Consider the following 25,213-nt stretch of genomic DNA (forward strand, 5'->3'; position numbering starts at 1 on the left):
TTTGCATTTTTCATTAAATAATTTTGTTTGTAATAACTATTTGTATTAAAAAGTATTTTATGTCATAAATATTATAACAAATGAATTTTCTAATTCAATGGATGCTAATTAATATTTGAAAATTATCATGAGTAGTAGAACAATTGTTTAAAAGCATAGGAATTAATTTTGATATGTTAAAATATGTATTTTTTTACATAGTTATTTAATTATATTTTTTTTAGATAACTATTTATGTNTAATAATGCTCAATAACATTTATTTCAGTATAGATATTTTTGCCTCCACTATTAAAATTTTTTGGGTCCGTCACTGGCTGCAATGATTGCATTCCAAGAAATAACATCCATTTTTTCCACCTCATCAAATATTAAACAAGCTTCCATCAGACCTCCACATTTACCATACATGTCTAAAATATCATTTGCAATACAAATATCAAACGTTAAATTATATTTGACCGTTAATCCATGTAGTTGAATTATGTCCAACTGCCCTTTGATTGCTGCACAAGCAATCAAAGCACTAGACAAACTAATTTCATCAAAGCCAAGATGTGATCTCTGTAAAAGTATGACCATGAAATTATGTACCTAGGCTGAATGTAGCTAATCCAGCACAACACCTAAATGCACTAGCATAGGTTGATTGACTCACCCCTATACCAGCCTTTAATGTATCCTGAAACAGCTTTAAACCCTCAATAAACTAATCATTTTGAACACAGGCTGCAATTATACCACTCCATTAAACAAATTTTTTTTCAGGCATTTTATAGAAAATATGAAGGGTAATTTCTAACTTCTTACACTTTGAATACATATCTACTAGAGCACTAGTCGTTACAACATTAGTGAAACCCAAAGGACTTGCAAGGCAATGCACTTGAAGACTTAAGCAATAGTCTCTAATACCTGAACATGCTTTTAGAACAATAGCAAATGTAGCATAGTTATGTAAAATTCTTAGTTATCTCATTCTGATAAAAATATCAATTGTCTTTCGATTAGTGCAATTTTGTAAATAGCACGAGAGTATAGAGTTCCAAAAAACCACATCTCTCTCTGGAATTGAATCAAACAAGTACTGTGCAAACTTAGTGTTTCCAATCACAGCATAGCCAAATAATGTGGTGTTCCATGAGATTGTATCCCTTTGTGGCATTCTATCAAACACCTTGAATACATAGATCATTTGGAACATTTATAGTTGAATCAAAGCAAATAATTGGTAATATAGATGCTGGGCACAAAAGCAGTTACTATCATTTGGACATGGAATTGCTCTCCAAGATTGAGGCCTTTGAGAGAGGATCATCTTTGAAAAATATGAAAAATATTAATTTCTGGATGGCGTTTGTTGGAATCATGAGGAAAAAATGGAAAATGCGCCACCACTAGTGGAATCAAGACTTCACCATTTGCGAAGTGCCGTTGGGCCAAATCTCTCCGGAAGTCCACCTTGATTTTTGGGGGAGAGGGGGAGGGGGAGGGGACGGTCGTCATGGATTTCTTTTATGCGTTGCTTCTAGCGGCGTACAAGGGCATTTACACCGGATTTACCTTGGTTAACATCTGGTAAAAAATTAACTATGATATATGCACACAAAAATAATCAATAAATTTGTTATTTTTGTATAAAATTTATGTAACATGCTAAAGTCTCAAAACTTTCTTGGGACTAGCTTTATAAAATAGAGAAAATATAAAATTTTCATATTTAGTCCTTTAGAACATCAACAAAATATGTAGTTCATAACAAAAAAAAAAAACAAACAAACAAAACACACAGTAGCTTGTCAACAGACCAACACAATTCATATGCCATAGCAGCAATTAGAAGCATTAGAGACAGAAATTAAAAAGCTACAAATATTAAACAAAAAAATCTAACCTTTTAACTATCCTGGATTTACTTCAAGCAACTAAATTTTGTTTCGAATTTTCTATTGCATTGCCTCTAAACTCCTTCCAGGTTGGCTTCAAGGTTTATCTTCAAACTCTGGCAATTTATTTTCCTTTCCAAAAATTTATACCCACAAAGAAGTGTAGAAGTATCCATCAAGTTATCGTAGGCAAGGATTTAAATTTTTTCTACATTACCTCACACTACAATAAATTGTTGTTTTGTGAAATTCTTTATAGAATCTTGTTCTTCTACCTCCTCATCAAGCATGAAATCAAATTATGGTACATATCTATCCCACTTTATCTCATCCACATGTAGACGATTTTGCTCATATATCTCTTCAGATCATGCCTTGTCTCCCACAAGAAATGCATGCACCTTATTTCTTACTTCAATCCAGCTACAACCAGCTCCTTCTTTAGCTTACAATTCTTTATTATACTTCTTCTATTTGTGACCTCGCCCCACATTCTCGCATTAGCATACACATTAAATAAAAGGACATACGCAAAAGAATCTTAAGGGTCCAGCTTCAATAAAGAACTGGTTGCTGCTTCTGCGACTTCTATATTCCCTTACATCTTGCAATTGCTAAGCAAGGTTCTCCAAATTACATCATCAGCTTCAAAAGGCATGCTTTGAATAAGCTTCAATGCTTCCTTTACTTGTCTGGACCTCCCCAGAAAGTCTACCATACATGAATAATGCTACACATATAGATCTAAACGATAGTGGTTTTTTATTTTCCGGAAGTAATGGAGTCTTCTGTCCACATAACCCATATGCACACAAGCTCTGATGACTGAAATAAAAGTTGTATGATTCGGTTTCATATTCAAAAGTTGCATATCCTCAAATAATTTAATTGCATCTCCTCCAAGACCATTGTATGTATATGCACAAATCATAGCACTCCAAGTCACATACTCCTTCTTAGGTGCCTTCTCAAACATTAGTCTGGAATCCTGCATATTTCCACACTTTGAATACATATCTACAAGAGTGCTGGCTATATACACATCCAAATGCAACTGTAGCTTTAAGATTTGAGCATGAATTTGCTTTCCAAGTTCAACAGTAACCAAATTAGCACAAATATCCAGAACTGTGTCATAGGTGAAATTGTCAAGTATGACTCCCATTTTCTAGCATCTTTGAAAAATGTTTTTGGGCATTTTTACTTTACTTTTGCAATGAGAATCTTGAAATCATTGAATTCCACAAAACCATTGTTTGCCCGTCTAATCTGTAATGAATCTTTTCAACCTCCTCTAGCATTCCACACTTGCAATACATATCAACAATGAAATTACCAAGAAAACTTTCTGACTCCAACCCTGAGTTAACAATTTGTCCATGAATATCCATACCATACTTTAAAGCTTGCAAACCAGCACATGCTTTTACAACACTACCATAAGTAGAATCATCTGGTTCCACTATTTGTCGCAGCATTGAAACGAAGAATGAAAGTATTTTCTCTATTTCCTCGTTTTGTTCATGAGCTACAATGATTGCATTCCAAGAAATAACATCCCTTTTTTCCATCTCATCAAATATTAAACAAGCTTCTACCAGACCTCCACATTTACCATACATGTCTAAAATAGCATTTGCAATACAAATATCAAACGTTGAATTACATATGACCGTTAATCCATGAAGTTGAATTATATCCAACTGCCCTTTGATTGATGCACAAGCAATCAAAGCACTAGACAAACTAATTTCATCAAAGCCAAGATGTGATCTCTGTAAAAATATGACCATGCAATTATGTACCTAGGCTAAATGCAGCTAATCCTGCACAAGACCTAAATGCACTAGCATAGGTTAATTGACTCACCCCTATACCAGCCTTCAATGTATCCTTAAACAGTTTTAAACCCTCAATAAACTAATCATTTTGAACACAGGCTGCAATTATAGTACTCCAGTAAAAGAAAATTTTTTCAGGCATTTTATAGAAAACCTGAAGAGTAATTTCTAGTTTCTTACACTTTGAATACATATCTACCAGAGCACTAGTCGTTACAACATTATTGAAACCCAAAGGACTTGCAAGGCAATGCACTTGAAGACCAAAGCAATAGTCTCTAATACTTGAACATGCTTTTAGAAGAATAGAAAGGTAGCATAGTCATGTGAAATTCTTAGTTATCTCATCCTGATAAAAATATCAATTGTCTTTCGATTAGTGCCATTTTGTAAATAACATGAGAGCATAGAGTTCCAAGAAACCACATCTCTCTCTGGCATTGAATCAACCAAGTACTGTGCAAACTTGGTGTTCCTAATTCCAGCAAAGCCAAACAATATGGTGTTCCATGAGATTATATCCCTTTGTGGCATTCTATCAAACACCTTGAATACATAGGTCATATTGGAATATTTATAGTAGAATTGAAGCAAATAATTGGTAATATAGATACTAGGCACAAAAGTAGTTACTATCATTTTGGCATGGGCTTGCTTTCCAAGATTGAGGCTTTTGAGAGAGGATCATCTTTGAAAAATATGGTAAATGTTAATTTCTTGGTGGCGTTTATTAGAATCGTGAGAAAAAAAATGGAAAATGGGCCACCATTAGGGGAATCAAGACTTCACCATTTGCGAAGTGCCGTTGGGCCAAATCTCTCCGGAAGTCCACCCTGATTTGGGGGGGGGTCGTCATGGGTTTTTTTATGCGTTGCTTCTAACGGCGTACAAGGGCATTTAGACCGGGTTTACCTTGGTTAAAATCTGGTAAAAAATTAACTATGATATATACACACAAAAATAATAAATAAATTAGTTATCCGCTAAACCAAAAAAAAATTAGTTATCCGTATAGAATTTATCTAACATGCTAAAGTCTCAAAACTTCCTTGGGACCAGCTTTATAATATAGAGAAAATAGCAAATTTTTGTTTAGAACATCAGCCAAATATGTGGTTCATAAAAAAAAACAAACAAACAAAGTACACAGTAGCTTGTCAATAGACCAACATAATTCATATGGCATAGCAGCAATTAGAAGCATTACAGAAAAAAATTAAAAAGCTACAAATATTAAACAAAAAATCTAACCTTTTAACTATCCTGGATTCACTTCAAGCAACTAAATTTTAGTTTCGAATTTTCTATTGCATTGCCTCACATACACTACAACCAATTGTTGTTTTGTGAAATTGTTAATAGAATCTTGAGGGTCCAGCTTCAATAAAGAACTAGTTGCTACTTCTGCGACTTCTATATTCCCTTATATCTTGCAATTGCTAAGCAAAGTTCTCCAAATTACATCATCAGCTTTAAAAGGCATGCTTTGAATAAGCTTCAATGCTTCCTTTACTTGTCTAGACCTCCCCAGAAAGTCTACCATACATGAATAATGCTACACATATAGATCTAAACCATAGTGGTTTTGCATTTTCCGAAAGTAATGGAGTCTTCTGTCCACATAACCCATATGCGCACAAGCTCTGATGACTGAACTAAAAGTTGTATGATTCGATTTCATATTCCAAAGTTGCATATCCTTAAATAATTTAATTGCATCTCCTCCAAGACCATTGTATGTATATGCACAAATCATAGCACTCCAAGTCACATACTCCTTCTTAGGTGCCTTCTCAAACATTAGTCTGGAATCCTGTATATTTCCACACTTTGAATACATATCTACAAGAGTGCTGGCTATATACACATCCAAATACAAATGTAGCTTTAAGATTTGAACATGAATTTGCTTTCCAAGTTCAACATAACTAAATTAGCACAAATATCCAGAACTGTGGCATAGGTGAAATTGTCAAGTATGACTCCCATTTTCTAGCATCTTTGGAAAATATTTTTGGGCATTTTTACTTTGCTTTTGCAATGAGAATCTTGAAATTATTGAATTCCACAAAACCATTGTTTGCCTCCTTCAATCTGTAATGAATCTTTTCAACCTCCTCTAGCATTCCACATTTGCAATACATATCAACGATGAAACTACCAAGAAAACTTTCTAACCCCAACCCTGAATTAACAATTTGTCCATGAATATTCGTACCATAGTCTGTAATAGCATAACATGCTTTTAGAATAATGGCAAAGGTAGCATAGTCATGTGAAATTTATTGTTATCTCATCCTTATAAAAATATCAATTGTCTTTCGATTAGTGCCATTTTGTAAATAGCACGAGAGTATAGAGTTCCAAGAAACCACATCTCTCTCTGGCATTGAATCAAACAAGTACTGTGCAAACTTGGTTCCAGCAAAGCCAGTCAACATGGTGTTTGGTGCACGAAATTGTGATCTCAGGCAACGGCGCTAGAAACTCTGTACGCACGTCTTAATAAATCGTTTTTCATTCACAACTTCGATACAACTAACCAGCAAGTGCACTGGGTCATCCAAGTAATAAACCTTATGTGAGTAAGGGTCGATCCCACGGAGATTGTTGGTATGAAGCAAGCTATGGTCACCTTGTAGATCTCAGTCAGGCGAATATAAAATAGTTATGGAGTTTTCGAAAATAAATAATAAAATAAGGATAGAAATACTTATGTAAATCATTGGTGAGAATTTCAGATAAGCGCATAGAGATGCTTTCGTTCCTCTGAACCTCTGCTTTCCTGCTGTCTTCATCCAATTAATCCTACTCCTTTTCATGGCTGGCTTTATGTAAGGACATCACCGTTGTCAATGGCTACTTTTTATCCTCTCTGGAAAATGGTCCGATGCGCTGTCACTGCATGGCTAATCGTCTGGAGGCATCACCCTTGTCAATGGCTGCATCCCATCCTCTTGTGAAAATGGTCCAAATGCTCTGTCACGGCACAGCTAATCATCTGAGGTTCTCGATCATACTGGAATAGGATTCACCCTCCTTTTGTGTCTGTCACTACGCCCAGCACTCGCGAGTTTAAAGTTCGTCACAGTCATTCAATCCTTGAATCCTACTCGGAATACCACAGAGTAGTACTTTGCATTAATCTTTGAGGAACAGCAGAGCTCCACACCTTAATCTATGGAGTGCAGAAACTCTACCGTTGAAAAATACATAAGTGAATATAGGGTAAGCATGGCCGAGTGGCCAGCCTCCCATGGAGGTCTAGAGATCTCAAAATGATCCAAAGATGTTCAAAGATGTCAAATACAATAGTAAAAAGTTCTATTTATACTAAACTAGTTACTAGGGTTTACAGAAGTAAGTAATTGATGCATAAAACCACTTCCGGGGCCCACTTGGTGTGTGCTTGGGCTGAGCTTGAATGTTACACGTGCAGAGACTCTTTCTGGAGTTGAACGCCAGGTTGTAACGTATTTCTGGCGTTCAACTCTGGATTGTGACGTGTTTCTGGCGTTTAACTCCAGACAGCAGCATAGAACTGGCATTCAATGCCCTTTTACGTCGTCTAAACTCGGTCAAAGTATGGACTATTATACATTGCTGGAAAGTCCTGGATGTCTACTTTCCAAAGCAATTGGAAGCGCTCCATTTTGAGTTCTGTAGCTCCAGAAAATCCACTTTGAGTGCAGGGAGGTCATAATCCAACAGCATCAGCAGTCCTTCTTCAACCTCTGAATCTGATTTTTGCTCAAGTCCCTCAATTTCAGCCAAAAAATACCTGAAATCACAGAAAAACACACAAACTCATAGTAAAGTCCAGAAATATGAATTTAACATAAAAACTAATGAAAACATCCCTAAAAGTAACCAGATTCTACTAAAAACATACTAAAAACAATGCCAAAAAGCGTATAAATTATCCGCTCATCAGTGTTCCATAAGATTATATCCCTTTGTGGCATTCTATCAAACACCTTGAATACATAGGTCATATTGGAACATTTATAATAGAATTGAAGCAAACAATTGGTAATATAGATGCTGAGCACAAAAGAAGTTACTATCATTTGGGCGTGGGCTCGCTCTCCAAGATTGAGGCCTTTGAGAGAGGATCATCTTTGAAAAATATGGAAAATGCTAATTTTTTGATGGCGTTTATTGGAATTGTGAGAAAAAATAGAAAATGGGCCACCACTAGGAGAATCAAGACTTCACCATTTGAAAAGTGCCTCTAGGCCAAATCTCTCCGGACTACCCAAATTTTTTAGGGGGGTGGGGGAGGTCGTCATGGGTATCTTTTATGCGTTGCTTCTATCGGCGTACAAGGGCATTTAGACCGGGTTTACCTTGGTTAACATCTGGTCAAAAATTAACTATGATATATGCACACAAAAATAATAAATAAATTAGTTATCCGTAAAGAATTTATGTAACATGCTAATGTCTCAAAACTTTCTTGGGACCAGCTTTATAATATAGAGAAAATAGAAAATTTTCATATTTAGTTCTTTAGAACATCAGAAAAATATGTGGTTCATAAAAAAAACAAATAAACAAAGCACACAGTAGCGTGTTAATAGACCAACATAATTCATATGCCATAGGAGCAATTAGAAGCATTACAGAAAGAAAATTTAAAAGCTACAAATACTTAACAAAAAAATCTAACCTTTTAACTAACCTGGATTCACTTCAAGCAACTAAATTTTAGTTTCGAATTTTGTATTAAATTGCCTCTAACATCCAAGAGTACTGGCTATATACATATCTACAAGAGTACTGGCTATATAGACATCCAAATGCAACTGTAGCTTTAAGATTTGAGCATGAATTTTCTTTCCAAGTTCAACACTAACCTAATTAGCACAAATATCCAGAACTGTGGCATAGGTGAAATTGTCAAGTATGAATCCCATTTTCTAGCATCTTTGGAAAATGATTTTGGGCATTTTCACTTTGCTTTTGCAATAAGAATCTTGAAATCATTGAATTCCACGAAACCGTTGTTTGCCCTTCCAATTTATAATGAATCTTTTCAACCTCCTCTAGCATTCCACACTTGCAATACATATCAATAATGGAACTACCAAGAAAACTTTCTACCCCAACCCTGACTTAACAATTTGTCCATGAATATTCGTACTATAGTTTAAAGCTTGCAAACCAGCACATTATTTTCCAACACTACCATAAGTAAAATCATTTGGTTCCACTGTTGGTCGCAGCATTGAAACGAAGAATGAAAGTGTTTTCTCTACTTCCTCATTTTGTTCATGAACTGCAATGATTGCATTCCAAGAAATAACATCCCTTTTTTCCACCTAATCAAATATTAAACAAGTTTTTGTCAGACCTCCACATTTACCACACATGTCTAAAATAGCATTTGCAATACAAATATCCAATGTTAAGTTACATTTGACCATTAATCCATGTAGGTTAATTCTGTCCAACTGCCCTTTGATTGCTGCACAAGTAATCAAATCACTATACAAACTAATTTCATCAAAGTCAAGATGTGACCTCTGTAAAAGTATGACCATGCAGTTGTGTACCTAAGCTTAATGCAGCTAATCTTGCATAAGACCTAAATGCACTAGCATAGGTTGATTGACTCACCCCTATATCAGCCTTCAATGTATCCTTAAACAGTTTTAAACTCTCAATAAACTGATCATTTTGAACACAAGCTGCAATTATAGCACTCTAATAAACCAAATTTCTTTCTGGCATTTTATAGAAAACCTGAAGAGTATTGTCTAGTTTCTTACACTTTGAATACATATCTACTAGAGCACTAGTCATTACAACATTATTGAAACCTAAAGGACTTGCAAGGCAGTGCACTTGAAGACCTAAGCAATAGTCTCCAATACCTGAACATGATTTTAGAACAATAGCAAAGGTAGCATAGCCATGTGAAATTCTTAGTTATATCATCCTGATAAAAATATCAATTGTCTTTCGATTAGTGCCATTTTGTAAATAGCACGAGAGCATAGAGTTCCAAGAAATCACATCTCTCTCTGGCATTGAATCAAACAAGTACTGTGCAAACTCGGTGTTCCCAATTTCAGCATAGCCAAACAACATGGTGTTCCCTAAGATTATATCCCTTTGTGACATTCTATCAAACTTCTTGAATACATAGGTCATATTGGAACATTTTTAGTAGAATTAAAGCAAACAATTGGTAACATAGATATTGGGCACAAAAGCAGTTACTATCATTTAGACATGGGCTTTCTCACCAAGATTGATGCCTCTAAGAGAGGATCATCTTTGAAAAAGATGGGAAAATGTTAATTTCTTGGTGGGTTTATTGGAATCGCAAAAGAAAAAAAATTGGAAAAGGGGTCTCTGTTAAGGGAATCAAGACTTAATCATTTGCGAATGCTGCGCCAAATCAAGACTTCAAAAAGCATGCTTTGAATAAGCTTTAATGCTTCATTTACATGTTCGGATCTCCCAAGAAGGTCTACCATACATAAATAACGCTCCACATGTAGATCTAAACCATAGTGGTTTTGTATTTTCCGGAAGTAATAGAGCCTTCTGTCCACAAAACCCATATGTGCACAAGCTCTGAGGATTGAAATAAAAATTGTATGATTCAATTTCACATTCAAAAGCTTCATATCCTCAAATAACTTAACTGCATCTCCTCCAAGACCATGGTATGCATATGCACAAATCATAGCACTCCAAGCCACAAACTTCTTCTTAGGTGCCTTCTTAAATATTAATCTGGAATCTTACATATTTTCACACTTTGAATACACATTTACAAGAGTTCTAGCTATATACACATCTGAATGCAACTGTAGCTTTAAGATTTGAGTATGAATTTGCTTTTCAAGTTTAATAGTAACTAAGTTAGCACAAATATCCATCACTGTGGCATAGGTGAAATTGTTAGGTATGACACCAATTTTCTAGCATCTTTGGAAAATGCTTCTGTGCATTTTCATCACTTTGCTTTTGCAATGAGAATCTTGAAAGCATTAAATTCTACGAAATCATTTTTTGCCCTTCCAAACTTTAATGAATCTTTTCAGCCTCTTCTAGCATTCCACACTAGCAATACATTCAACAAGGGAACTGCCAAAAAAATTGTCTAACCCCAACCCTGACTTAACAATTTGTCCATGAATATCCATACCATAGTTTAAAGCTTGCTGACTAGCACATGCTTTTAAAACATTGCCATAAGTAAAATCATCTGGGTCTGTTGCTGACTGTAGTATTAAAACAAAGAATAAAAGTGTTTGTGTTTTGTCTACTTTCTCATTTTGTTCATGAGCTGCAATGATTGCATTCTAAGAAACAACATCTCTTCTTTCCATCTCATCAAATATTAAACAAGCTTGCATCAGACCTCTACAATTAACTTACATGTCTAAAACAACATTTGCAGCATAGATATCAAATGCTAATCCATGTAGTTGAATCATGTCCAACAGGCCTCTGATTGCAGCACAAGCTCAAATCACCAAAAAAACTAATTTCATCAAAGCCAAGATATGACTTTTGGAAAGATTGAAAATTTTCTAAATCTTTAAGACCTTGGTCTTGACAAGCATATTGATAAATCCCATTTTTAGGGTTTATCCTGTGCTTAATCTAGTGGATTTTATCCATTATTCTCACACTTATTTATACAATTCGCATGTTTTACGTTTTCCTTCCTGATTTTGTGCTATGATTGAAAACATGCTTCTTTGTCCTTATATTTGCAAATATTAATCCTCTCTTATTACCATTTGATGTCGTGATATGTGCGTTAAGTGATTTCAGGGATTACAGGACAGGAATGGCTTAGAGGATGGAAAGAAAGCATGCAAAAGTGGAAGGAATACAAGAAGTTGAAGGAACTGCTAAGCTGTCCAGCCTGACCTCTTCGCACTCAAACAGACATAACTTGAGCTACAGAGGTCCAAATGAGACGGTTCCAATTGCGTTAGAAAGCTAACATCTGGGGCTTCGAAATAATATATAATTTACCATAGTTTCTCTGAAGGAAAGTGACGCGCATGCATGGTTTCACGCGCACGCGTGGATCTGCACAAATCATCGACCTGCACGTGGCAAAATTCGCCCCAGCGATTTCTGGGCTGTTTCTGACCCAGTTTTTGACCCAGAAAACACAGATTAGAGGCTATAAAGTGAGAGAATTCATTCATTCATAAAGACAACTTTCATAATTCAAAATTTTAGGTTTTAGATGTAGTTTTCTAGAGAGAGAGAGGATAGCCTCTCTCTAGGTTTTAGGATCGTTTCTTCTCAATTCCAGGTTCAATGTTCCTTTAATTTAACTTCTCTTATACTTTTATTTGTTCTAGCTTACTAGGTGGGAGACAACCCACCATGGTATATTCTTTCCTTTTTATTCTTATTTTTATTTTATTTTATTTTTATTCGTGTTCAATCATAATTTCTGCATAATCATCTGCATTCTGCATTAAAAAAAATGCACGCAACGCGCAAGCGTTGCTGATGCGTCCGCGTCATAGGTGCTTTCGAAACAAGAAGAAAAGAAGCAGAGAGTCACGCGGGAGCGTGGCTGGAGGTGTGCCTTAGGCACAAGCATGCCCACGTGAACGCGTCCTTAACGCGTCCGCGCCATTTGAAAAATCAGCCTCCCACGCGTGCGTGTCACCCATGCGCACGCGTGACCCTGCAAAATCGACGTAAAGAGGTATATGGCAGAGAGTTATGATGGAGTGGGGCCTGGAATGGTGCTGGAAGCACAAATTCCATCACGCGTACGCGTCATTTTTCAAAATTAGGCCATTCACGCGTGCGCGTGACCCACGCGCACGCGTCACCAAAAAATTTGGCAATATGCGTATGAAATAGAGAGTTGCGCGTGCGCGAGGCTGCTCTTGCGCCAATGGCACAAATCAGGTCACGCGTGCGCGTCACCCACGCGAACGCGTCACCTGAAAATATCACAAATCACGCGTTTGCATGCTCCACGCGCACGCGTCGCATGCGACGCACAATTTACCTAGTTATGCGCCAGAAATCTTTTCTTTTCTTCCCCAATCCTAATTCTTTCTTCTCCCTTCTTTCTTCTTTATTCCTTCTTACTTTTTACTTTCTTCTTTCCCTTTTTCTCTTTCATTATTACATTAATTTATATTTCCTTCTACTTTATTTTTCTTTGAGTTTCATTATCCATGGTTTTTTTTATCTTCTTTTTCTTGTATTCTCATATTGGTGTTGGAATTTTAGTTGGGTATTACCTTACTATACTAAAGCTTGTGGACATTATGAGAAGTGATTTGACAATTGATATTTTAATTTGGCTCTCATATATATTTGGATTATATTATTTTCATTCCTAGTTTAACTTGCTCACCAAGTGTTTGTGAAAAAGCCTATGACATCTTGAACTCTATTTTGTTTTATTCTTTTACTTGAATGCCTCTTTTTCACCATACTTGTGCTCCACATGTATTTGAAATGATCATTCACAATTGTCATCATTACATATGCTCTTTTAATTGGCACATTTATTACTCGATACTTGAATTATGCTTCTCATCCGTTTTCTTGCATACTTTTAAACATCTTGCATCTAGTTGCTCTAATATGCCTTCATTGACTTCAATTGATGTCCTAGTTGCATGTAGTTGCGACCATGTATTTAAGACATTATCCTTTATCTTGGCATTGATTATCACTTGAACCTTCCTCCTCCAGGTTCTAGTTATTTGAATTACATGTCCCTTTCCTTTCCCCCTCTTTCAGGATGGCCACTAAGAAGGGTAAAGAGAAAGCCTCTACAAAGAGCACCAGCTGAGGAATCACAACCCCCGTCCACTTGCACATCTTATCATGCACCGAAGACAGTGCAATCTTTAAGTGTGGGGAGGTCGATATCGACTTCCGTGGGTTAGTTATTTTCTTCTCAACACCAAATGTTTTATTTTCTTTGTTAGTTCATTGTTGTGTTTGCATGTTTAATTACATGTTTGTTTGATTTTATGCATTTAGTTACTACTTGATTAAAGTAATAAATTTCTTTTCAAGACTCTATTTTATAATATTTCACTAATTTAAATTGAAAAAAATTTTTGTGTTAAAACTTGTTTGAAGATTGTAAATTGGAACATGAATTATAGCTAAAGAACACACAACCTATGAGATTTGAGCTTAATTACATGGTTACATTATTTAACCATAATATTTTATTCTTGTGTGTTTCCTTCTCTATAATTGCAGACTTTACTTTGTTCCATTCTATATGTCCAGTATTTAGTGTATTTACATGCTTGCATATGATTGAGGTAAACCCAAAAATATACCCTTTTCCATAACCAATAATAAATCATACTTTCCTGCAATTCCTTGAGAGACGACCCGAGGTTTAAATACTTCGGTTATAAATTTTATTGGGTTTTGTTACTTGTGACAACCAAACTTTTGTACGAAAGGATTCTTTGTTGGTTTAGAAACTATACCTACAACGTGATTATTTTTATAAAATTCTTTACTGACAGAAAATCCGTTCGTCACATATCCAAAAATAATGGCATTATAAGATTGCCGAGTAGGATTGGACAATGAGTTGAAAAGCTTTTGTGCGTTAGCTGTTTTGTTGCATTTTGAATACATGTCCAAGTTGGAAGTTTCCATCGTAGTATCATATCCAAAAGAAAATTTTAAAGTATAACCATACAATTGTGTACCTAGTCTGAATGCAGTTAATCCTGCACAAAAGCTAAGTGCACTAGCATAGGTTGATTGACTCACTCCTATACCAGCCGTCAATGTATCCTTAAACAGTTTTAAACTCTTAATAAACTGATCATTTTGAACACAAGCTATAATTACAGTACTCCAGCATACCAAATTATTTTTGGGCATTTCATAGAAAACATAAAGAGCATTGTCTAGCTTCTTATACTTTGAATACATATCTACTAGAGCACTAGTCGTTACAACATTATTATCAAAACCCATGCGACTTGCAAGGCAGTGCACTTGAAGACCTAAGCAATAGTCTCCAATACCTAAACATGCTTTTAGAACAATAGTAAAGGTAGCATAATTATGTGGAATTCTTAGTGATCTTATCCTGTTAAAAATATCAATTGTCTTTCGATTAGTACCATTTTGTAAATAGCACGAGAGCATAGAGTTCTAAGAAACCACATCTCTCTTTAGCATTGAATCAAACAAGTACTATGTAAATTCCGTGTTTCCAATTCCAGCATAGCCAAACAACATGGTGTTCCATGAGATTATATCCTTTTGTGGTATTCTGTCAAACGCCTTGAATGCATAGGCCATATTGGAACATTTACAGTAGAATTGAAGCATACAATTGGTAACATAGATGCTGGGCACAAAAACAGTTACTATCATCTGGGCATGAGATTACTTTTTAGGATTAAAGGCTCTGAGAGAGAAACATCTCTGAAAAATGTGGGAAAATATTAATTTCTTGGTGGGGTTCATTGGAATAGCGAGAGAATAGTGGAAAATGGGCCACCACTATAGGAGTCAAGACATCACCATTTGCGAAGTGCCACTGTGCCAAGTCTCGCCGGAAGTCCACCGTGACTCTTTGGGAGGCGTCATGGTTTCTTTTATGCGTTGCTTCTAGTGACGTACATGGGCGTTTGTACCAGATTTACCTTGGTTAACATCTTGTTACTCTTTGCAAATACGGGGTGGGAATGGGAGAAATTTTTGCCCGTGGACCAGAGAACATATTTCCGTCTTCATGAGACCCGTTGCCATCCTTAACTCTTACTCCTATTTTAAGAAAGTTTGGTTAAAGATATTGAATTATTAAAGATCACATTTTATTAAATAATTAAGAGAAAAAATTAAAAAGATTCATTCTTCTATATACAAATCAAAATTTGAACTTCTAATTTTTTTTAAGTAGATAAATAAATTAACCATTGAATTAACTGAAGTTAAATTAGGAAGATAATTTAATCGAGGAAACTTCTCTAGTGTAGTAGTATTCTGTATTAGAAATTTGCTTAGAGGCTCGAGGCCCACCTTATGTTGTTTTTTTTTTTCTTTCTCACAGATCCAATGAAAGATAGGCCCACCAAATAAAATAAGTGAAGGAAGAGTTACCCTCCCTACCTCCTATGCTCTATTAGCCAATAGCCATAACGGCTTCTATATTTCGGCTTCTTGTTAATATTACTAGTACTAAAAAAAACCAAATTTATCTACGATTTTCTTTTCTTGTTTTTGGGTTAGTGGTGGAAAACCAAAAGAGGACTATACGTAATCTTAAATATATGGGTATTGTGATAAAATATTTGTCTCTGAAAGATCACGCGATCTTCATTTTCGTCCCCAAATTATTTTTTTAATCAAATTAGTTCTTGAAAGATAAACTGTTAGTCAAATTAGTCCTTCCGTCAATTGGATGATGACGTGTCACGTTAAGTGCCACGTGGCATGATGACATGACACGCCACGTGGCAGGTCAGTGACACGTCACTTGACATATAAAAAAGTTTTCTATTAGTCAAAATAGTCCTTGAAAGTCGAAAAGTAAGTCATTTTCATCCGTCAAATTTTAAAAATTAGTCAAACTAGTCCTTATATAATTTTTTTTTATTTTTCTTCAGAAAATTATCTCTCTCCTTTAATTCTTCTCAAAATCTCTCTTATTCTTTTCTATTCTAAAACATTTTTCTTACATTACTATATTTTGCTGGAATATATATATACTCAGAATTGAAATGTATGTATTTATTAGCCTAAACAAAGTTATATGCTCAAAATCAAAATTTATGTATGTTAACCTAAACAAAGTTATACTATTTTTTTCTACTACATCTTTTTTTTTTCTATTACGGTATTACTTACATATAGGATGTAATGGTAGTGATATTTAGAGTCAAATTCAAGAAGATCCACAAATTTTATTTCAATTCCAAACTTTACAAAATATTAAAAATTTGTTGGTTAATTATTATTATTATTATTATTATTATTATTATTATTATTATTATTATAAACGAAAATACAAATGACAAAATAACTTTATAAAAATTTAATTATTTTTATTATTTTATGTAAAGAGAATTTTGTTTATTAAGGTTTAAAAAATAATATTAAAATTAGTAGTATAAAAAATATTATAAATTTAATATTATAAAAATTATATAAGGACTAGTTTGACTAATTTTTAAACTTTAAGGGATAAAAATGACTTACGTCTGGATTTTCAAGGACTATTTTGACTAATAGAAAACTTTTTTATATGTTAAGTGACACGTGGCGTGCCACGTGGCACTTAACGTAACACGTCATCATCCAATTGACGGAATGACTAATTTGACTAACAGTTTATCTTTCAAGGACTAATTTGATTAAAAAATTATTCGGGACGAAAATGAAAATCTTATATCTTTGAGAGACGAATTTGAACATTAACCCATTGTTTATATGTAGACTTCATATGATATGTGTCATTATTATTTCGATTTTCAATGAGGCAAAGTAAAGCAAACGAATAGGCACATGACCAATGTTGACTAAGTAGTGAGGGGAAGAAAAAATTACCCAATAACTTTTTGGAAAGAGCAGAAGAAGATCTTTGACGGTTAATAAAAAAAACCGAATAAAAAAAACAACACAAAAAGATGTACATGTTTTTTCTTTTTAACTTCTCGCATATGCTCTTTACATGCAACTTAAGTTTTTACTTTATTGATTTGTACAACTTTTAAATTATAGTTCGACTAAATAATTCAATATTTTTCTTAAATCTAATCTCTATTTGTAAATAAATTTTGGTAGGGCACTCGATGTAAAGATATAAANAAAATTAAATCAATTATACTCTTAACAAATTTCTTTTAACAATACTCATATTTTATTATGGTTGTACTAATTTTTTTTTAAATTTAAAACCTAATAATATCCATGGATATTCGTGGGTATACGCTTCTCCCGCAAAGAGAAATAAATTGGGACCTGTGACGGGGATGGGGCGGGGACGGGGACGGGGGGTATTTTATTAAACAGGTGGAGGAGGGTCCCTGCCCCCATGGATACCCATTGTCATCCCTATCAAGAATTGATCTATACTTGCTTAAATAGATTAGTGGGCTCAAATCCGACAGGTCAAAGACCAAGATTTGAACCCATGATATTTGTTTAAGTAAACGAGTAAATTGACCGCTTTACCAACCCAAATTGGTTGGTTACAACATAATACTTAATATCAATATTTGTTGATCAAAAGTTTTTTTCTCATAGGCATGCTAAAGACAAGCCTGAAATATCTGGACCCCACTCGAACCCTCACATTTAGAATTAAAACCCGACCCGCTTACCAACTCCAAACCCAGCATGTTTCAAAATTCCACTTGATGGAGTCTCTCATTGCTACCTTAAGAAACTACCCCTTCTACGCCAACCACCATCTGTGGCTGTCCAAATCTCTAAGGTGCTTGTGGCTCCCAGTCCGCCGCTATGCTACTGCAAAACCTGGAGAACCTGCACATGTTCCTCTTCCATCGAGTTCCTTCCATGGCCGTTCAGAACTCCTAGACGTACCTGCCATCACTGGTCATCTTCTCACCATCACAAGTTGTAGGTTCTAACTCTAGTTCCCTGTCCTCCTTTTTGCTGGTCCAAGACCTAGTGAACCAGTGCACATTCCTCCTCCATTGTGCTTCTCTGACTGTTATAGTATTTTAGTTCCTTGTCTTCTTTGTCGTTGTTATTTTGGTTAGATTTTATTTTGGCTATATTTAAAATGGTTAGGGGGTGCGTAAATTCGGCGGACCACACACGTGTCTGGACTCCACCATGTCATAGAATCATTGACAGTTGGATAGCAACCTCATATGCAGAATCATCTTGCCATTCATACAGTCCAGTCCATCAGTTACTATCCCTGTTCTACAGAGTACAGTGAGACAAAGCTATCACTTCAAGCCGCCGTATAGGAAGGTTTGGATAGAAAACCTAAAAGCAATTGCACATATATATGGTGATTGAGAGGAGCTGTACAACAAAATACTGCGGTTGCTCCAACTGTTGCAGAATTGTCTCCCTAGCACAGTATGTGACATCAATGCGGTGTCGTACTTGATGGCCACTTGATGGTACATGATTGCGGTTAGTTCGACAAGGTGTTCTGGTCATACCCTCCCTGTGTTGAGGCTTTCAAGCATTGTAAGTTGTTCGTCTTCGTAGATAGCATGCACTTGTATGGCGAATATGGTGGTGTGTTGCTAATTGCAGTTGCACATGACAGTAATAGTAACATCCTCCCTATGGCCTTCGTCATTGTTAAGTCTGAGAGTACGCAGTCATGGTCCTTCTTCCTTACTAATCTGAGATGCCATGTGACACTGCAAGAACGGCTACTGATTATATCTGATAGATCCCAAGTAATCAAGATTTCACTTAGAGATGATGATAGCCTGTAGAAGCCTCCTAAGACGTTCCATGCGTATTGTGTCAGGCACATGCCTGCGAACTTCATCTCTCTGTTCAAGTCAGCCGAGGACAAGCGATATCTGATTAATGCTGCATACAGTTCTAATAATGTTGGGTATGAGTGGTACATGGATGCTCTGAGGACGTTATCGTGTGAGATGGCTGACTGGGCCGGTCGATTTAATAAGAAAATATGGTTGCAACATTGTGATGGTGGACATCAGTTTGGGCACATGACAATTAACCTATCCGAGTGCATCAATACAGTTCTGAAGGGTACAAGATATCTACCCATTTCAGCAATCGTTAGATGCACGTACAAGAGATTGCAGTAGTTGTTCATCCGGAAGAGTAGGGAGGCACAGGCTCAGATGGTAGTGGGTAATCGGTATTCACAGTGGATGTAGGCTGTGGTTGAAAAGAATTGAGAGGGTATCCAGAAGATGAGGATTACACATTGCGACAGGAGGGCTTCAATTTTTTGGTAGAGGAATTAGAGTCGTTTGAGGGTTGGAGCCAGGGTTCATTTTTCTTGTCGTCATGCACTTGCTGCTTGTGCTGTTGCTAGTGTCGAGTGGGGGCCATATGCTCACCTAGTCTACTTGCAGGAGTCTGTGTTCAAGGTTTACAAGGTAGAGTTTTTCCCGATCCTTGACGAGAAGTTTCAGCCAAAGTGGCACGGGGCACGTTTGACCATGCGTAGAAAGGCAACTGGCAAACTAGTTTCTATGAGGTTTTGTAGCGATATGGATGAGGTGGAGCGCCAAGAGAAACGGTGCAGGCTATGCTGGCAAACCGGCCATACTCGGAGGGGTTGTTCGAATCAATCCACAGAGGTTACTTAGCAATTCTGTAACTTGTGCCACATTTCATATGTACTAGAAACATGCTATTCATTTATGGTTACGTTATGTATCGTTGTTATTTTGTTTATTTTAGCAATCGAACTACCTATGTTTTATATTGTATAACGATAATTTGCATACATAACCCTAATAAAGGTATTGATAGTAACTAAATAAATTTGTTAAATAAGGTACATAAAACAAAAACGGAAATAAAGGAGTACATCATCACTATAATGTAAAATTTTAGTACAAAATACTATACTGTAGAGAAATACAGGATAAACTACTAACTAATCTAACAACACATACTATCACTCATGGATGCTGGTCCCTAGGGTAATGAAGTCAATGCTCAGTGCCATAAGGGGGAGTCTGAGTCTGGCAAGGTAGTCAATGGCCTCGCGGGTCTTGAGGAGCCGATGGTGGTGGAAAGGCCACTGCATGTGATGGTGGCAGAGGAGGCTGTGGAAGGTATGGGTGTGCTTGATCAGTCGCCTATGTCTGGAAGTGTGGTGGTGGTGGTGGATACTGAAGTGGAGGAGGTAACCAATGTGAGGTAGTCATTAGTCGGTCGTAGTCAACGGAAGGAGGTGTAGCATACTGAGACCCCAGCCGAAGATCTGGTCCGTAGGAGGAGCTAGCACCCGGGGACATCTGAAGCACCCAAACCGAGGTAGTCACTGGTGGGGTAGAGAAAGGTACACCATATGCAGCACCATGTTCTCTGGCCGTGCGAAACTACGTGGCAATCCAATGCATGGTCTGCTGGTTAGCTGTCTGAATCTGAAATACATCATCAACTGTATCTCATCCACAATCGATCTCTCCTGAACACTGGACGAGGCACCCAGGTCCACCCAGCCAGGTGGATCTGTGAAAGGGTCATCATGATGCACATAAGAGGCTGGTGGTGTTGGTGGTGGTGGTCCCAGTGGTGGTGGTGGTGGTGGAGAGTCATCCACATCCTCGGGTATGTCGCCAACATCCTCCTGCCGGGCATACTCTGCCTCCTCCCCAGACTCAACGTCCAGCCTTTCCATGTGGGGTTTGACGCACTCTCGTTGAGACACTGCAGCTCCTCCGGGGTTCCTCACACCCCTCTCCTTTCAGGCAGGTCTCCGAGTGTTTGGTCGCACCTCCCTGGCACTCTTAGAGTGATCAAAAACATCTCGTGGAAGGTGGAGGACATCGCTGGGCTGACTAGGTGTGGGCTGGACGTCGTCATGGAGGGTAGAAAGTCTGGGATCATCAAGCACATCCTCGCCGAACAGATATCTGACCCAGCAGGCCTGCTGGTACTAGACCCAGTACTCCTACGTCGGCTTGTCGTTAGCGGTAGGCTGAATGGAGATCATGTGGCCCTCCTCAAACTGGGACATGAATGAGTCGTACCACTCCTGAAGGTGAGTAGGCCGCCACACATCCTCTTCCCGTCCAGTAGTGGTCAAAAACTTGTCGACATTAACTAGGTCGCCAAGAATTAGCTGCTCACTTCCGAACTGACAATTCACCCGATCGTCTTGGTGAAACTCCATAATATTAAAGCATATAAATGGGACAACAGACAACCAAGTCCCCCACTCCCCGCCGGACCTCGCCCAGTCTAGAGTAATGTCATGCAGTTTGGAGTCGGCGTACGGTGTCCACTAAAACTACATAACCAAGTGTAATAGGCTCATCAGAAGAAGTTTATACTATAATCATACTCAAACGTTTCATATTCAAGTAAGTAAAAGATAAGGGTATACCTCATCCAAATGCAGCCGATCTAACACCGTACGCTAATGGAGGACTCTTTGTGCATGGTGGTCCCTAGTCTGGTGGGTCATCCCGATCAACCTGTTAACATACGCAATAATCAAATTGTGTCAATCCATGCAGTAAAACTTGAATTGAATAATAGAAATCGACAAGAACACTAAATGATAACAATTACCTCACTGCCAGTGGAAAGGTCAGAATCTGCCTCTCGGACAGACACCACTGTGGAGTCCTGTGGTATATCCACGAGGCTAACAACGGTGTGCATCCGGCTATGTCCGTGGTATCACGATGTGCTACATGGCACAAAGAGTGGTACGTCTATGCAACCATAGCAGACCCCTGCGACAGACCGCTGCACCTCCCGAAGTCAGCCAACAGTGGCAACCATTTGATATGCACCTGATTGTTGGACTTGTCGATCATCAGGTGACCGCTTATCAGCAGCATGATGTAACACCTAGTGTACTGTCAGAGAGTGGGTGGATCCGTGGTATTCGGAGGCACACCTAAAAGCTCCTCCACATACTTCCATGTCGGTTGCTGGTACCAAGTCTGGAAGTCACGCAGGTACCCACTCACTGACTCTCGGTCTGTGCGTAACACAAGGTGGTACACAACGTCTTGAAGAGTGATGGTGCACTCACCCCATGACAGGTAGAAAGTGTGGGTCTTCGGACGCTAGCACTCCACAAATGCAGCGATCAGAGAGTTGTCAAACACAAAGTCTCTGAGCTGCACCGTGTTGCCGAACCCAGCCACCCTCAAGTAAGGGACGATGGCGTCTGGGGGGTGCAAGTGTGCAACTAAGCTGCATAGGTAGTAGCAGGCGAGGCCTTTGTTTAAAAGAAAATTTTTCATAAAGATTCAATTCCAAACTAAGTTCTCTAACATGTTCAAATCTATTCTAACAAATCTAAAATGCAACTTAGATAAACATCACAACATTATAAACAGGATACAAAACCAATACTTAAAATTCTTTTCAAATTTAAAAAAAAATTAACTAAGAAAAATATTTAATTAACTAATCAAATCAAAGTAATTAGTTATTTAACTTTCACTATGAGTAAATTATACACCTAAGAAATATTACTAACTTGCCAACTAACCTAAACTGTGTTACCTCATCCAGTCTACTCATGTGTTAAAACACTAACTCTATAAAAGTTCCCTAAATAAAATCGCATACACTTATTAATTTAAACAATAAAGATAACACTAACCTCAAAGTCGATAGCTCCCGCAATGTGTCAACTAGCGTTCAAGCGATTGATGCCAGGGTTCCGTGCGTCTGCACATGCCATAACGTCTGGGGACTAATAAATATCAAGAAAACGGTGCGAGAAAGAGAGAAATGTGGGGGCAGAGTGGCATCAAGGGCGCTGTGAACGACTTTCATTTATAGGCGCTCTCCAGCCTTATCTCGTTTACAGTATAAACGAGATAAATATGGTCATATTTCATTTATACTGTAAGTGAGATAAGATCCGTATCATAACGCGTTTTTAAACGTGATACGTTGTCACGTGTTCGTGTCTTATCTCGTTTACAGTGTAAACGAGATAAGTCACTTAATGAAAATCAATAAATACTCTCAAATTAACGTATATTCACAATTAAAATATTTATTTTATTTATTTAAAAAAATCCGACAAAACCAAAGATGAAAAAACACAAATAAAAAAATAAAAATAGAAAAAGCATAAAAAAAATCAAAATATTTTAATTTAAAGTAATTGATTTATTAAGTTTATTACACACAATATGCCCCAACGAACAATGAAACTATATTATAAAGTTGGCACTTATACAAGTTGCTTTTTATCCAAATATTTAATTAGACAAGAAAGGAATCCACCAAAATGAAGAAGTTTCACTTCATTATTCTATATATAGTGCAATTGTTCATCACTCATTATTCAACCACCCCTACAAGAAAGTCTCATCATGTTAATTAATTATCAAAGTTAATTTCTAGTTAGAATATTAATTCGTAAATAATTTGCCTTCACTTTATATACCTTTTGATTTTTATTTTGCAACATCTTGTAAAGAGAAAATATATTCAGTCACACATGACTCAACACTATTTTCTAGCTAAGAAATTCTTATTGGGATGTAATTTTTAGGGTTTGGGCACGGATTCGGTATGCAGGAGACGTTTGCGTACTGAATTGCTGAAAATTTGTTTGGCGCATCGGTTATTCAGAAAGTGTCAAATAAAAATATGTTTTTTTCGAGTCTTTTTTGTAATTCTTTATAAAATAAAGGGTTATTTTTTTAATTTTTAAATGAATATATTTAATTTAATTGTTAAAGTTAGTTATACTCACTATTTAATTAATTATTACTACTGCTTCTTTCTTCCTCCAGATTCTCTTCCTTCCTTTTTTCTGCCATCGCAAGCACCGCCTCTTCTATTATTTCTCCCGTTCGCCGACAACGACTGAAACCTCCCCACCACCTCTCTCTGTCGTCGCGCTACCAACTCCTTCTCTCCACTCAGCCATGGTGGCTTCGGCAGCGTCTTATCCAGCAAGCCCGAAATCTACTGGCCCCACTCCGTCGAAGTCCACTACTTTACCAAATGTAGCAAGTGTTTCTTCATCCAAATCCCTTGGTTTTGTTTTAAAAACCTTCTGTCGTAAAGGGCTAGTGTTTCTCAAGCTGGCGCGACCAATAGGATTAGAATTTCTTAACCCACCACCACACCTTGGAGGTGAAGCTTGCTTAGAGCATCTCCCATTTCTATAAAAACCTCCATTTTCTACTAATTGACCACTATACTCTACACTCATCAAAACCTGTTTTGGAAGAATGCTCAATACGATCCATATTATTCCAATTCTTTGAAATCCCTACAAGTCCCAATACCCCAAATCAAACCAAATTTCAGATTCAGATTACTGTTCCAGTTCAAAATTCCAAAGCAATCCCAGCGATAACCATGAAATGCGTTTGCGTGATTCTACTGTGTTTTACTTTTTTGCACTTGACTGATGGAGAGTTGATGGGAAGATTTAAAGTTTAAGTGAAATTTATGTAATTCCATTTTGAAATGAAAGAATCGTACCCAGCGGCAAACATTGCAGAACAGGAGAGAATCTGGTGGGCCATCACAACAAAGCCAGTCAAAATGCCTCTCACCCTTCCTGTAGCAAATGGGCAGATTCTATTTGTTATATTAATTTTATTAACTATGAGTCATGTGCTTTGGAAAATTAATTTTTTTAGATTAATTTTATTAATTATAATTAAAGTGTGTTCAGATTAAAGTTTGTAGATTGGAGTTTGTATAGAATTAATTTTGTAAAATTAATTTTAATTAAAATTTAGTTGGTATTAATATAGTTTATGTTTGACAATTTTTATATTAAAATAGATTATAGTAAACTAAATATTATTTAGATTATATTATTCAAAATTATTTA

The 25,213-nt window shown here is 36.7% G+C and overlaps 2 pseudogenes; both read right to left on the reverse strand.

Annotated features, from left to right (window-relative positions):
- LOC107606936 lies at positions 2,104–10,047 on the reverse strand (annotated as a pseudogene).
- On the reverse strand, positions 10,113–15,494 carry LOC107606935 (annotated as a pseudogene).

Source organism: Arachis ipaensis, chromosome B07, assembly GCF_000816755.2.
Source record: "Arachis ipaensis cultivar K30076 chromosome B07, Araip1.1, whole genome shotgun sequence".
NCBI lineage: Eukaryota > Viridiplantae > Streptophyta > Magnoliopsida > Fabales > Fabaceae > Arachis > Arachis ipaensis.